At 44.2% G+C, this 14,954-nt stretch overlaps 2 long non-coding RNA genes across 2 annotated transcripts in view; both read left to right on the top strand.

Annotated features, from left to right (window-relative positions):
• The first annotated feature begins 3,983 nt into the window (after positions 1–3,983).
• On the top strand, positions 3,984–6,241 carry LOC146425548 (uncharacterized). The gene is made up of 3 exons (XR_014846594.1): positions 3,984–4,072; positions 4,826–5,441; positions 5,487–6,241. It is a non-coding gene; the product is annotated as an uncharacterized LOC146425548 (long non-coding RNA).
• A 4,745-nt stretch (positions 6,242–10,986) lies between these two features.
• The window catches only part of LOC146425541 (uncharacterized), a 384,874-nt gene continuing 380,906 nt past the window's right edge, over positions 10,987–14,954 (top strand). The window contains exon 1 of the long non-coding RNA XR_014846598.1: positions 10,987–11,355. This is a non-coding gene — a long non-coding RNA (uncharacterized LOC146425541). The remainder of the gene's footprint in view (positions 11,356–14,954) is intronic.

The raw sequence follows: 14,954 nt of genomic DNA, 5'->3' as shown, positions 1-14,954 counted from the left end.
CCCAAAGCCTCCTCCAAGGTGACAGTCCTTCATGGGATGATTCAGCGGTTTCTGTGCTGGTTTCAAATGCATGCTTAGCTGATAAGCCATCAGGCCAGAGCTGTTACCTACAATTTGAATTTGAATTAAGAGTTCAGCTTTCAGCCCTGGAAGCCACAGACAGGCGCCTGTGCTGGTGGAAGGGGGCAAAAAGTTCAAAGTCTCAATACACGCACGTAAAACAACGGCTACATTAATAATTAGCTTATGGACTTAACTCTAAATTTGCAAAATTGAGATATAACCATATATAAATCAAACAAAATAATTTTCTTTTAAATGAAAAGGTTTCAAAAGGATGGCTGGCTATTCTAACAAGGTGCTAAGACCGAGTAAGTTCTATTAGTGATTGTCACATTTCTAACTGATGCTGTAACATGTATATTTGTTTGTCTAGCATTTGGGAATGCTAGGCCACATAGAAGGAAGATACTGCCTTTGAAAAATCGCTGGAGATCATGGAACGATCTGCCAGGCTTTGGGCTCTGCAGCTTAAAGATGCTTTTAAATTTAAAATAGCAGTTACCATTCATATAAATTCCAGTATGCTTTCCTCTTTCCTTTCTGCTCTGTCTGCTAGAATTCCCACCAAAATGGGGGGGGAGGGGGAAAAGATAGCTTAATTAGATCACAAGCAGGGAAAATTAATGATACAAGAGTCCTAGTCAGTTACCATTTATATGAATTCCAGTATGTTTTCCTCTTTCCTTTCTGCTCTCTTTGCTAGCAATCCCACCAAAGGGGGAAAGGTACCCTAATTAAATCACAAACGGGAAAAAATTTCAGTAGTCCTGATCACTTTCTTGAGCCATGAGGTTGGCTGCCAAAACCTGAAAAGGTTGATGTCTCTGAGACACTTCGGGATGCCTGTGTCTTCAGTGTGTGTGTGTGGGGAGGAGGCAGGTCAGGCCTTGCCCTGGTGAGACAGTGAACTGCTCCTTACCCCACCCCCAGAGCATCCCAGCCCTGCAGTGGTGTTCTCAGTCATGAACACAGCAGAGGCAGTGCTCCACAGACTTCCCATCCCAGCCCCGCAGTGGTGCTCTCAGTCATGGAAACAGCTGAGGCAGTGCTCCATCCCCGACTCCAGAGAAACCCAGAAAACAAATCCCACTGGGGGAGGGAAGGCCCAAGAAGGCCAACGGAATTAACGTTCCTCTTAGAATTTCTATTTAATTGCTTTTCTATCTCTTCTTTTTCTTCAAAATATTTCTATATAAAACCACGGCTTATCTTTCTAAGGAAAAACTAAGTCCCTTTGACATTCTGTATGGAAAGCCCTATGGACACTTCTTGGGGGTTTAAAGAGGTATGGGACAAACTTACAGCATGGTTACCCAAGTTATCCTGGCTTAAACAATTGTTTGTAATAGTTATTTGTATTATTGGATTGTAACTTACTGACTGTATTAGTAGTTATTGGTGTATGATATTATGTACTTGGAATCGTGTTGATTATGCTCAATGGCAAAAGTACAAACTTAGAAATAAGATAAAGGTACTTACTTTCAAGACATACAAGATTTGTAAAGAATTACAAATGACCAAAGAAAAAGGGGGGATTGAGAAAGGGGTAATCAATAGGTAACTCAACTATTGAGAGACAGAATATGTGAATTCTAAAACCTAGAAAACACGATTCCCTTAATCTTGACAAGATAAGAGGGACAAGAATCTGTTCGAAGCCAGCACGCAAACTTCTGAATCATCCCACAAAGGACTGCACATGCTCCAGAGAGAAAGGTGAAAAGTGCATTGTGATGAAGACTACTAAATCTTCATCATGAAAAGACCCCCAAAGACCACCAGGAGACACAGTGCATGCGTGGCACACGTGCTAATGATATTAATGACCTCTGAGAAATAATTTGTATAACCACTCCTATCCCAAGGAATGTGATGAATATTCATGAATTTTACCCATAATATTTTGTTGTTGGAAATGCAGAGTGTCTGTGTTTGGAGGAGTGAATCCCCCACACCTGGAGCACCGAATAAAGCAAATACCCACTTCTCTGACTTGGTCTCTGAACTGTCTCTGGGCCCGCTTGGAGCTAGTCAGGCCCCACTCAAAGTGGTTCTTCTTCTGGGTCACTCGATAGAGGAGGCCTACAAGCTGACTATAACCTGGAATGTGCATTCTCCAGAACCCCACAAGGCCCAGGATAGCTTGTGTCTCCTTCTTATTAGCTGGTGGAGACATAGTTGCAATTTTGTCAACCATCTTTGTAGACACATGACGGCATCCATCCTGCTATTTTGTTCCCAAGAACTGGATCTCCTCTGCAGGTCCCTTTACCTTACTTTGTCTTATGGCAAGCCCAGCATTCAGAAGAATTTGGATTATTTCCTTCCCCTTCTCAAAAACTTCTTCTGCTGTGTTCCCCCAAGCAATGATATCAAAATATTGTAGGTGTTTTGGAGCTCTACCCTGTTCCAGAGCAGTGTGGATCAGGCCATGGCAGATGGTGGGGCTGTGTTTCCACCCCTGGGGCAGTCAGTTCCGGGTGTATTGGACACCCCTCCAGGTGAAAGGAAATTGTGGTCTGCATTCTGCTGCCAGAGGTGATGCCTGAAACAGGCTACCTGAAAACAGAGGCAAAAAAAATTAGGTGTATAAAAAGTGGACAAATTTATTCAAGGCCTTCAAGGTACATTCGGGCAAGCAAAGTCCCCCTTGGGGACTACACCCAAAATGGATGCTGGGTCAAGAGCTCTTCACCTTTTATAAGTTTTGTCTTATTAGCATATTGGTCCCTAGTTCTCCAATCACACCTTCAGGTGATGATACTGACCGCCCCAGGCCCTGCTCCCCTCTTTCCACTGTTGTTTACATATTTCGGGCCCTAGGGTAACAAATATGTCCTTTAATCTCCTTCCAGAGAGCTTTGTTTTGTTTAAATGTGTTGGGAACAGAGGTTTTCAGCATTCTGTGAGAGCACAGAACTACACCAAGTAACAGACGCATAAAGAGAAAAAAACCCCACAAAATTATTAGGTATCAGAGGGACTGAGAAAAATGCATTAGTGATGTCAGTTGTGGCATACCGTTTGGCTGCTTTTGACTCCAGCTCATATTGGAAGTCCTGATACAAGGGAATTAGAAGTTAAAGAATAACTTGTTAGAAACTGCTGAACAATGTATTGCTTACTTAACATTCATTATGTTTACCAAACAAGGACTGTGACCCAGTTGGTACTCGTGGAACCTCCACGCTGGCAAAAATCCGACCTGTTGTTTTGACTTTTGAACTCATTATAATACAAAGCGGGGATAGGTTATGCATATGTATAAGCGGATTGAGAAACTCTAGGAATGTGTAACATGTAACCACATATATACCGAGCTATACGGGATTGACGGCGCGCGTGTCTTTGGAGGGCTACCTCCCACATGCCCAGTGCTGTAATAAACATACCAGCTTTACAACTTAAAATTATATAGGTTATGAAGTCTTGCCTCTTTTTCTATGAATCAATTTGGCGAGCCAGCAGGAGAACCTCTGTCCGGTGCGGGGCTGGCTGGGAAGGGACTCTTTGGTGCGCCCTGGGGCTTTTTTCCCTGGAAGACTTCTGCTTCCAGCTCAACCACTGCCCGGGCAGAGGAAGTATCTATTGGCACTACGGAGAAATGGTATGTTTATCAATCAATAAGTCTACAAGGGGTACGCGTAGCCAGGGAGGGCTGGTAAGGCACTAGAGACATCTAAGTGCACAGCAAAGGTCCCTGTTTGGGCTTGCAAGCAGCTAGCCGTGGGCTGGCGGGGAAAGGATTCTACAAGATCTGCCGAGAGAGATCAGGGCGAATCCGAGGGTTCTGCTGCATTCCAGGTTTGGAAGCCAAGATAGACCTGCCAATGACTGTATAAGAGGCAGGAGAAAGGGTAGGCAGAACATTACTGGGTGTGTGGGCGTGTGGAGCTCCTATGGTGGCTGTGTGTGTGTGTGTGTGCTCAGTGTCTGGTAACCGGATCCCGGAACTAACCGCAGACCGGGGGCGGAAGTGACGCCCCGGATAACCCAGATCCCGGAAGTAAGTTATGAGTATTTGGATTTCGTGTATTGTTTTGATATTGTGCATAGAAATTTATTGTGTAATTCGTCTTTGCTGTGACGGTGTGTTGAGTAATTTTATGCCGTGTATGACAGTTTAAGCTATAACGATTAAACGGAGGGAGAAGAAAGACGGAGGGGAATACTAACCGAGAGACGCTCCCCCGCACACAAGGAGTGGTTAATACATTATGCAGGTGACCTAGAGTGGGTAATATAACATTTAAATAAAGATTTTAAGTAAAATGGGAAGTGGCCAGAGTAAAGAAATAATGGCAAAGAGCCCCCTTGGATGCATTTTAGTACACTGGAAAGAAATAGCCGGGACAGGGGGGACAGAAAATAAGAAGACCCTTATTAAATATTGCAACCAGTGGTGGCCTTTATATAAATTAGATTATGACGAAAAATGGCCACTTTTTGGATCTTTAGATTATAACACCCTTCTGCAGTTAATGTTTTTGAGGAAAGAGGGAAAGTGGGATGAAGTCTCTTATGCAGACATGTTTTACTCTTTCCGAAACCACCCCGAACGGCAGAGAGACTGTGGGTTTGTACCACCTCAGGATCCCTTGATATTGGCCCCTGAAAGGGAAAATAAAAATACTAAGAGCAGACTCAAGCGATTCTGTTCAGCCTGCAGCATAGGCCAGAGATGTACAAAACCGGACAAGGTTCATCAGGCAGCAACACAAGAACAAGAATTAACTGATTTTCTTAAATCCCCTCCTAGGAAGCGAGAGAATGATGCAGACTCGGAGGACACACCTTCCCCTCCAAGAAGCCCGGTCCCTGCTCAAACACGAGGGAAGTAGGGGCAAGTGCTGTAAGCACCACTGCGAGAGGCAGTAGGGCCAGAAGGTAATACAGGGCTGATCAGAGTACCTTTTTCTACCATTGATATAGAAGCATGGAAAAAGATTGCAAAAGATTATCGAGCAGATCCAACAATCGTATGTAAACATTTACGTTTTATAATGAAACAACATAATCCCAATTGGAATGATATTCAATTGTTATTGGAGGCTGTAACAGAAACCAAAAACCAAATAATTTTGAAAAAGGCAGAGGATTTGGCTGGGGATTATTACAAAACACGACAGGAGGATCACAAAGAGTATTTGCCACTCCAGGACCCAAAATGGGATCCAAACAGAACAGCCAAAATGGCTAAACTACAGGCTTATCAGGAGTGGATAGTGAAAGCCATAGAAAAGGCAATTCCTAAAACCATTAACTGGTCAGCACTGTATGCAGTCAAGCAAGGCCCCTCCGAGTCTCCAACGGACTTTCTGGAGTGATTAAAAGATGCTATGCACAAAAACACAACACTGGACCCTGGGTCAGAGGTGGGGATACAATAATTAGTGTCTCTCTTTTTGGGCCAATCACAGGGGGACATTAGACATAAACTCCAGAAACTGCGTTCAACTGAGAGCAGGAATTTAGAGGTATTATTGGATGAGGTGTGGAGAGTGTACAGTAACCGAGAGGCAAAATATAAAGAGGGAGTCAAAAAGTTAGTGACATTAGTGGAAGAGAGTGGAGAAAGGAGTAATCAGAAAGGGAGGCAGAGGCAAGGAAAAACCAGACTGCACAAGGACCAGTGTGCAAACTGCAAGAAATTCGGACATTGGAAAGATAAGTGCCCAGAGAAGAAAAGTACACGTCCCAATAAGAAACGGGATAACTCTGAGGAAAGAGAAATTGCATATGTTAAGGAAGACTGAAGAGGACCGGGGGATTCCACCCTAGCAGATCCCCTGGTTGTAGTAAAGCTAGGGGAAAAAGAGAAAGAAGTAGAGTTTCTGGTAAATACGGGGGCAACTTATTCAGTCTTGAATAAAGCTTTGATGCCTATAGGGGAAGATTATGTCATGGTAGAAGGCGCCACTGGCCAACCTGAAAAAGCATATTTCTGTAAGCCCCTGAAGTATAAACTTGGGAAACAATGGGGAATTCATAAGTTTCTATACATGCCCAACTCTCCAAAAGCACTCTTGGGTAGAGACTTATTGGAACAATTACAAGCAACCATTATGTTTAAACATGGAGAAATTACTCTGGAGGTGAATGATAACCAATATATAGAAATATTAAGCTTAATATTGACAACCACTGAGACTGAAGAAGAAATTAGTGAAGAAATAACAAATCAGGTATTTCCTGGGGTTTGGGCCACTGGTGTTCCTGGGAGGGCTAAGAATGCACCTCCCATACAAATCAAACTCAAGGAGGGAAAACAGCCAGTTAGAGTTAAACAATATCCTTTAAAGAAAGAAGACAGAGAAGGAATTAGCCCAGTAATAGAAAACGTTTTGCAGCTAGGACTATTGAAAGAATGCCAGTCTGATTTTAACACCCCTATATTACCTGTTCGCAAACCTGATGGATCATACCAAGTAGTGCAGGACTTAAGGGCTGTAAATAAGATAGCAGAAGACCTCTACCCTGTGGTGGCAAACCCATATACCTTATTAACTGAATTAACACCGGAGTTAACCTGGTTTACTGTTCTATATTTGAAAGAGGCCTTCTTTTGCCTCCCTCTCCACGAAGCCAGCCAAAGAATATTCGCTTTTGAATGGGAAAGCCCTAAAAGTGGACGTAAAACTCAGCTCACCTGGACAGAGTTGCCTCAGGGGTTCAAAAATAGTCCTACCATATTTGGAGATCAACTTGCTAAGGACTTAGAATCTTGGGAAGCCCCGCCATCAGAAGGAAAACTTTTGCAGTATGTGGATGACCTCCTAATAGCTACCATGACTGAAGAGGCCTGTCTTGCCTGGACAGTAAGTCTGCTAAACTTTCTAGGACTACAGGGGTATCGAGTTTCCAAGAAAAAGGCCCAAGTAACGAAGAAAAATGTAGTCTATTTGGGCTATGAAATCAGTGCAGGACAGAGAACTTTGGGACGAGACCACAAGGAGGCCATCTGCCAGATCCCAAAACCTCAAACTGTGAAAGAACTCAGAACATTCTAGAGAATGACAGGATGGTGTTGACTTTAAGTTTATAGTTATGGTTTACTTGTGAAGCCCCTATATGCTCTCATAAACACAGAACAGAGAGATCTTCAGTGGACAAAAGAGGCCACATGGGCCTTCGACCAGCTGAAAAATGCCCTCATGTCAGCTCCAGCTCTAGGACTTCCAGACGTGAGTAAACCATTCTTTCTGTTTTCCCATGAGAAACAGGGGATTGCCTTGGGAATATTAGCTCAGGACCTGGGTCAATACTGATGGGCGGTTGCTTATTTGTCTAAGCAACTAGATGCAGCAGCCAAAGGATGGCCGGGGTGCCTCAGGGCTGTTGCAGCAGTAGTGATGAACATTCAAGAGGCATGGAAATTTACCCTGGGCCAGAAAATGACTGTGCTAGTGTCCCACATAGTGTCCGCAGTGCTGGAAATGAAAGGTGGCCACTGGCTTTCCCCACAGAGGTTCCTGAAATACCAAGCAATCATGGTGGAACAAGATGATGTAGAAATAGTGGTAACTAATATTGTCAACCCAGCTTCTTTTCTCAGTGGGAATGAAGGAGAACTGGTACACCACGATTGTCTGGAGACCATTGAGGCCACATACTCCAGTCGTCCAGATCTGAAGGATACCCCTTTAAATGACGCAGCAACCTGGTTCACTGATGGGAGCAGCTACGTCATCAGTGGAAAGCGACATGCAGGGTATGCAGTTACCACCTGCAAAGAGGTAATAGAGTCTGGACCTTTGCCAACAAACACCTCTGCACAGAAAGCTGAGATAATTGCTCTAATCCGTGCTCTGGAAATAGCAGAAGGAAAGAAAATAAACATCTATACAGACTCAAGATATGCATTTGGAGTTGTACATGCACATGGAGCCATTTGGAAAGAAAGGGGATTGTCGAACTCACAAGGGAAAAACATCAAACATGCACAAGAAATACTGCGGCTGTTGGAAGCAGTCCAGCTACCTGAGAAGGTAGCAATCATGCACATCAAGGCACACCAAAAGGTGAGCTCTGAATTGGCGGAAGGAAATGAGCTGGCAGACAGAGAGGCAAAAGAAGCAGCAAAAGGTGAGGTAACAACGGAAGGAGCTTTGATCCCAGATGGACAAGTCTCCCTAGAAGGTAAGCCAAAATATAACAAAAAAGATAGAAAGTTAATTAAAAGTGAGAAAGGAACATACAACTGAGAAGGATGGGCTATTACAGCAGAGGGAAGAATAGTAATCCCTTCTCATTTATTGTGGTCATTAATTAGGGAAGAACATCAGAAAACACACTGGGGAGTAGATGCTCTATATAAATATTTAAATGATAAAATTATTGCCAGGAAATTACAAGATACCATCAAACAGGTAACCCGGCAGTGTGATCTTTGCCTCCAGACTAAACCCAAAATTACCCGCAAATTAAAACTTGGTCAAATTGGGAGGGGTCACGGGCCTGGACAGCAGTGGCAAATTGATTTCACGGAACTTCCAATAAAAGGGGGGTATTGATACTTCTTGGTATTAACAGATACCTTTTCAGGGTGGCCAGAAGCCTTCCCCACCAGAACTGCTAAGGCCCGAGAAGTAACTAAAGTATTGCTACAAGAAATAATACCACATTTCGGAGTTCCAGCCACAATATCCTCAGACAGAGGACCCCACTTTATTGCAAGGGTGATGCAGCAAATCAGCCACCAATTAGGCATAAAATGGAAACTCCACACTCCGTACCACCCTCAATCAAGTGGCCAAGTAGAAAAAATGAACCATCTAATCAAGCAACAGATTGTGAGGCTAGGGCAAGAAGCCAATTTACCCTGGCCCCAATCTCTCCCACTTGCATTGCTACGAATTCGGACCAAACCCAGAACTAAAGAATAGTTAAGCCCCTTTGAAATACTCTATGGGAGACCATACAGAATACAAAAAGGAATATCTACCCAAATTGGGGAAGAAATAATGATCACCTATATGGTGGCTTTAAGCAAGCAACTCAAAAGGATTGAGAAACACGTGGCCGGAACCTGAAGCCAAGTTTTAGATGGGCCTGTACATGATATTCAACCTGGGGATTATGTATATGTTAAGTCTCCTGCAGAAAAAACTCTGGAGCCACAGTGGGAAGGACCGTTTCAAGTACTCCTCACCACTTTCACCGCAATTAAAATCAAGGAGCAGAACGCCTGGATTCATCATACCCGAGTGAAGAAAGCCCATAATTCTCCATGGAAAGTCACTCAAGTTCAACCAGGAAAATTATTTTTCTCACGATCATAATTATAATCCAGGGATGGGGGAGTACTTCTATCCAGGTGTCTTGGATTGATGTTATGATAATCCTTTATCCCCTATCGTTGGCTTATATGCCCAAGAAAGAAAAAATGTGTAAAAATGTGTGGTCCTGTCTCTTTAACTACACCCAGCCGAAGAGAGAAACGCGGGTTGTTTTGAAAACATTTTCCCCAAGCCTCGCTCCGGGGGAGGATTCGTTGCCCGGCAGAGACTGCGTGCTGGACGGGGGTCGGAGTGAGCTCTGTTCCCGTTTTTTTTCCCATTTTTTCTTTTTCCTCGTTTGGACCCCTTCTCTTCGATCTGCTTTGCCACCCGGAGACCCAGGAGGGCCAGAGGACAGCAGAGCTCTCCAGGGAGCTCCACCCGGCCCCGGGGGGGGCGAGGAGGAGAGGGGCTGCGTCTGAGGAAAGGACTTTTTAATCAGGTTGAATAACTCCTTTTCACCTTGGTTTTCCCCTTCCCCTGTGCCTTGCAGGGCACTCTGCGTGGTTTTGTCAAATAAATAGTTTTTTCTTCACTTCCATCTAAGAGGTTCTGTTGTGGGTGGGGGAGGGGGTGTCGGGGCCCTTTGCTCTCGGAGGAGAGAGAGTCTTATCATTAACCCGGGACACCAGGACAATACGGAGTGGCCTTGGTCCCAAGCCTTTAGGCAGTTTACAGGATCCATGGGGAAATATTCTGATATAAAAGGTTTAAATCTATTAACTGTAGTTATGCATGAAAATCAAGTGTATGCAAGTCAAGAATGGGAAAAACAAACATTGTGGCAACTTCAGGGGACTGTAGGAGAAGTAATTAAAATAGGTTGTCGAATGGTTAGTGAAACTACTTATGGAAAAGCAACCCAAATAAGTGTCTAATAAATTGGCCACTGTAACTGGCGACAGTAAAATTAAGACAGCCCCTACAGTCTTCTCTATTAGCATTAGGAAACGAACAGTGGCAAGTTTCATAAGTATTACCAAAATGGGAAGAAATTGAAGAGCAAGACCATGAATTAATAATAAATGCACTTAGTATAGCCCAAGACAATGTATCCCTGGCCCTTAATTGTATACAAGCCCAACTATGGATGCAGTCAGCAGCTGCCTTAATTATAAGAGAAGGAAGTGAAGGCACTTTCCCCATTGAAATTCGCAAGGTTATTTGGGACAATGCCACTGACCTAGAAAAGAAGTTTCAATCTTGGTGGACCCAAGTAAACTTCACCTATGACCCTATTGCTAATATGGCCACAGCCTTTTTGCTCACTATACGTAATGCCACTGTCCATGTTATCCATCCCATTATTGCACTAAGACTAAACCATGAGAAAACAGTGCTCTATCCCTCTGAACATAGGGTATGGGCCCGGATAGTATAGGAGAAGTGGCAGACTGTGAATTTGGAATCCTGTATTACACAAGAACAGGGGTTTATCTGTGAAAACAATGCAATTGATGCCCAAGACATATGCCTTGATACAGAGCAAGGCATCTGCCACTTCAAAATCCATCCAAATGCTGATCAAAAAACTGTGCTTGTGTATATTGGTCAAGGTTGTGCGTGCTTAAGAACTGTTTGTGCTTTTGTAGAAATAAATAATAATATAAACATAAATGTTAAAAATCATTCTAAATTTTGTATCTGTAATTTTGTTAAGATCGTTGGGTGTGACTTTTTGTATTTAGCCCCAGTTGTATCCTACCAATTGATAAAATCTAATTACACTATGTACCACAAATTGTTGCCCACACCTATTAGAATGAATTTTACATTAGTAAAACAGTTAGTAAAACATGAAGACCTAATTGAAATTTTAAAAGAAGTTCAAGAAAATGGAAAGAAAACTTTAATTACTATTCATCATGACATGGAAAAAATAAGCAGAATCTTACAAAGAGCAAAACAAGATGCAAGTCATCACTGGTGGGATGTGCTCTTTGGGTGGTCACCTACTGCAACTGGTATTCTAAATACGTTATGTCACCCTATCATTGTTCTTTTAATATTAGTTAGCATCAGCTTTATTTTATCCTTTATATTATGTGTCAGGAATTGGAGAATGTTACAACGAGTAGCAATTTTGACTTCTCTGTCAAATGCACATGGTAAGGCATTGAGAGAAGAAAAATTTATGTTCTAGTAAAAGAATTTACTAATTTTACAGAAAAGCAGGGACTGATACAAGGGAATCAGAAGAGATAACTTGTCAGAAACTGCTCACCACACAATATATCTACTGACTTAGCATTCATTGTGTTTGCCAAACAAGGACTGTGATACTCTGGAACTTCCACGCTGGCAAAAAAACCAAATTTGTTGTTCTGGCCTTTGGATGGAGAGAAGGTCAGTGAAAAAGACCTTCTGCAAAGACCCCTCCATAAAACAGAACTACACAGGTGCAAGGATATAAGAATGACTTTTGAACTCATTATAATACAAAGTGAGGATAGGTTATGCATATGTATAAGTGTATTGGGAAACTCTATGAATTTGTAACATGTAACCACATATATACTGAGCTATATGGGACTGACGGCACGCGTGTCTTTGGAGGGCTACCTCCCACGTGCCTGGCGCTGCAATAAACATACCGGCTTTACAACTTAAAATTATACAGGTTGTGAAGTTTTGTCTCTTTCTTAAATCACAAGGAGGTTGGCCGAACGGTGGTGGACCATACCGAGTGCTTTTTGTTGATTCTCCGTGCTTGGTAAGCCCTCTGGAAAGCCCCTTGGGAGGGGAGCCGGTGGAGGCCTGGTCGGCTTCATACAGGGGTCTCTTTTTTCTTTTTAGTTTATTCTTTTTGCCTTGGGGTGGGTGGAGGGTTAGGGGTGGTGTCTTGTCGAGGTGAAGGGAGTCGTGTTCCATGCGAAATCTCGACAAGAAAAAACCCACTTCTAACAAGAGGAGACCTAAGTTTTGTGCCCCCCTTTTGGGAGAAGTTTTTCTTTTAAGATTAGCTGTATTTTATAAGGAGTGGGGAATCAGCAGTTGTGTGGGAAGCTTTTGCGCACGAGACATAAAGTGAACTAATGTGTATTTTGTTTTATTTAGTTATCTGAAAGTGAAAAACCCTAGTTCTCTCCCTAATAACCACCTTCCCCCGCATGTATCCCCCAACATGGCGCCAGCCATGTGTTGGCGGCACCCCTCCCCCTACCAACACGTGTTCCCCTTCTGACCCTCAGGAGAGAGCTGACCATGTGCTTTTCAGTCTCCTCTATCCCTCTCCCGGGTTAGAACTGATCACTCCAGCTCGGGATCCCTGCTAACCTCCTTTCCTGTGCCCCAAACCTCAGCTGAGCCGACTCCACGTGTTTTCCAATATAGCGCCGGCCGCATGGTCGAGCGCGCCATATTGTCTTCTTCCCCTTGAAATTTTCCCGGGCTTGCCCAAGCCCCGCCCCCCGCGTCCCTTGTGTTCCGTCGTGGCCCCTCCCCCTGCGTCGGTGGGCGTTCCCTTCGGGCGCGGATCCCTCCCCCTCTGGGTGTTTCCCTTCAGGCGCGGGCTCCTCCCCTTTGGAGCATTCCCTTCGGCGTCGGAACCCTTTGGGGTGTTCCCTTCGGTGTTGGGTCCCCGCCCCTTTTTGGGGTGTCTGCCTTGGGCCTCGGGTTCCCGCCCCTTCCCTCATCCTTTCAGGATGTTCCCTCTCGGCGGGGAGCAGAGCCGCATCTCCGGCTGCCCGCGGCAGAGTCGGAGGTGCTGATGGAGCCGCACCGGGAACCGGCAGGGCCGCACCTCCGACTTCCTGCCGCGGACACGGCCCCCGGAGCCCGGCGGAGCCGCGCCAGAGTGATCCCCAAGGCCGTGCCGGAACCTGGCGGAGCTGCTCCGGACCCGGCAGAGCTGCAGCAAGCAAAAACTGTGTTTCGCCCAGCGAGGCTGCGCCGCGTCCAGAGACTTCTCCCCCTCCTAAGCTGAAAATGATTTCGGCGGAAACCCGATTGCTGCTGCAAACTCCGCCTTCGTCCTAGCAGCTGTAGTAGAAGAAAAACAAAAAGACTACAAAGATGACTGCAGTCCGAAAACAGCCTGCGCTGATCTCCAACATCAAAATCAGCCAGCTGCATCATCATTTTAAATCTGACTGTTCCCTCTGTTGTTTAATAAGTGCTCTAGCATTTATTCAAGTACTTAAAACAGTTATCCCTTTTCAACAGCATCATCATTTTCGCCATATCCACAGCAGAACTAATTTTGTTATTGCTTTACATTATGTTGTTTTACCATTTTTCTGTTGTTTAAAAATTTGCTATGAGGGTTTTCAGGAAAAGCCTTTCCCTCTTTAATTTAGTAAAAAATGGGGAAATGTTGTGATAATAGCTGCAGTTACCCCCCACACCCCTTTCTTAATGCCTGTACCTGTCACCTATTGTCCTGCCTTCCCCACCCCATGTAGTCCTGGCCACTCCCTCGGGTTTTCCCTATTGGTTCCTGTACCCTAACTCCACCCATGTACTGCCCCTGTGCCCAGAGATCATTGGGCCAATGTGCTGTCCCTGCTTCCTCTGTCTTCCTAGAAAACCCCTCACCCTCCACCATCTTGTCGTCTATGCAGCATTTAATCTATGCACATGTGGTCGATGCACATGGTCTATGAACCAGGGGAGGCCTTTGGCCTCTGGTGCAGCCATGTGAATAAAACCTTCCATGGACACTCAGCATAGACCCTCCTCGCCTCCTTTATCACCGCCGATTGTGGAAGCAGACCAGAGAAACCAAAGCTAGCCTTATGGCTCCCCGGCTGGTGAGAGTGCAGTGTCCAGCCCTGGGACAGAGGGTTTGGTGCACTGAGGCGCTGAACCGGACTGGGCAGAGACGCTTTTGGGTAAGGTCTTCTATAACATCTCCTTTAAACTGCAACAAGCCACAGCTGGTGAGGTTTGCTCATCTTCTCAGTCCCTTGTTATCAACGCTCTACTATGAGCTAATAGTCTAAATAGCAATTAAAACAAAGCTACAAATGGCAGTTATTATGGTAAAACTAAACTATAGATTGAAAGTTTCAAAGTTTAAGCAAAATCAAGTAAGTAAAGCCAAATTATAAAATGAAACTGCGATAAATACATATTGTAGTATTGGCTTTACACAAATATCAAAATGGATGCTATGTGTATAATGTTAATTCTTACAGAAGTAGCTTTGTTATAAAGATATAGTTGTGTAATAATAACTTATTGCCTTTATTTTTTTGTAATTAACTTAGATATAGTGGTGAAATAGCTAATATGGTTGTTTTAGAATACTTGTAGTTAACTTACAATAACTAAACTTAACTTACAATAACTTGGTTGGATAACATCCGAGGAGCGGGCATGACGAGGATCCCTGCCTTTGACATCTCAACGATCAGCAACTGTCACCTACTGGAACTACGGAATGGAGGGACGATACACGACTCTCCCAGAGGACTGCACGTGCTCTAAAAAGGGGGATCAGAGGAGGGGCCATGCTAAAAAGTTCCTGGAACATGCAAACTAGTTTGGGGAAATGTTTGAATATGCATAATTGTCTATGAATATGCATTTGGCTGATGCAATAGGTAAACTATGTAAAGCACGTATCCTGTAGTTATGGGGTGCCTCTGGCTAAGGGCCAAGCACCCA

This window comes from Lichenostomus cassidix, chromosome W (assembly GCF_008360975.1).
Source record: "Lichenostomus cassidix isolate B80296 chromosome W, HeHo_3.0, whole genome shotgun sequence".
Taxonomy (NCBI): Eukaryota; Metazoa; Chordata; class Aves; order Passeriformes; family Meliphagidae; genus Lichenostomus; species Lichenostomus cassidix.
This window is presented reverse-complemented; position numbering and strand designations above follow the sequence as displayed.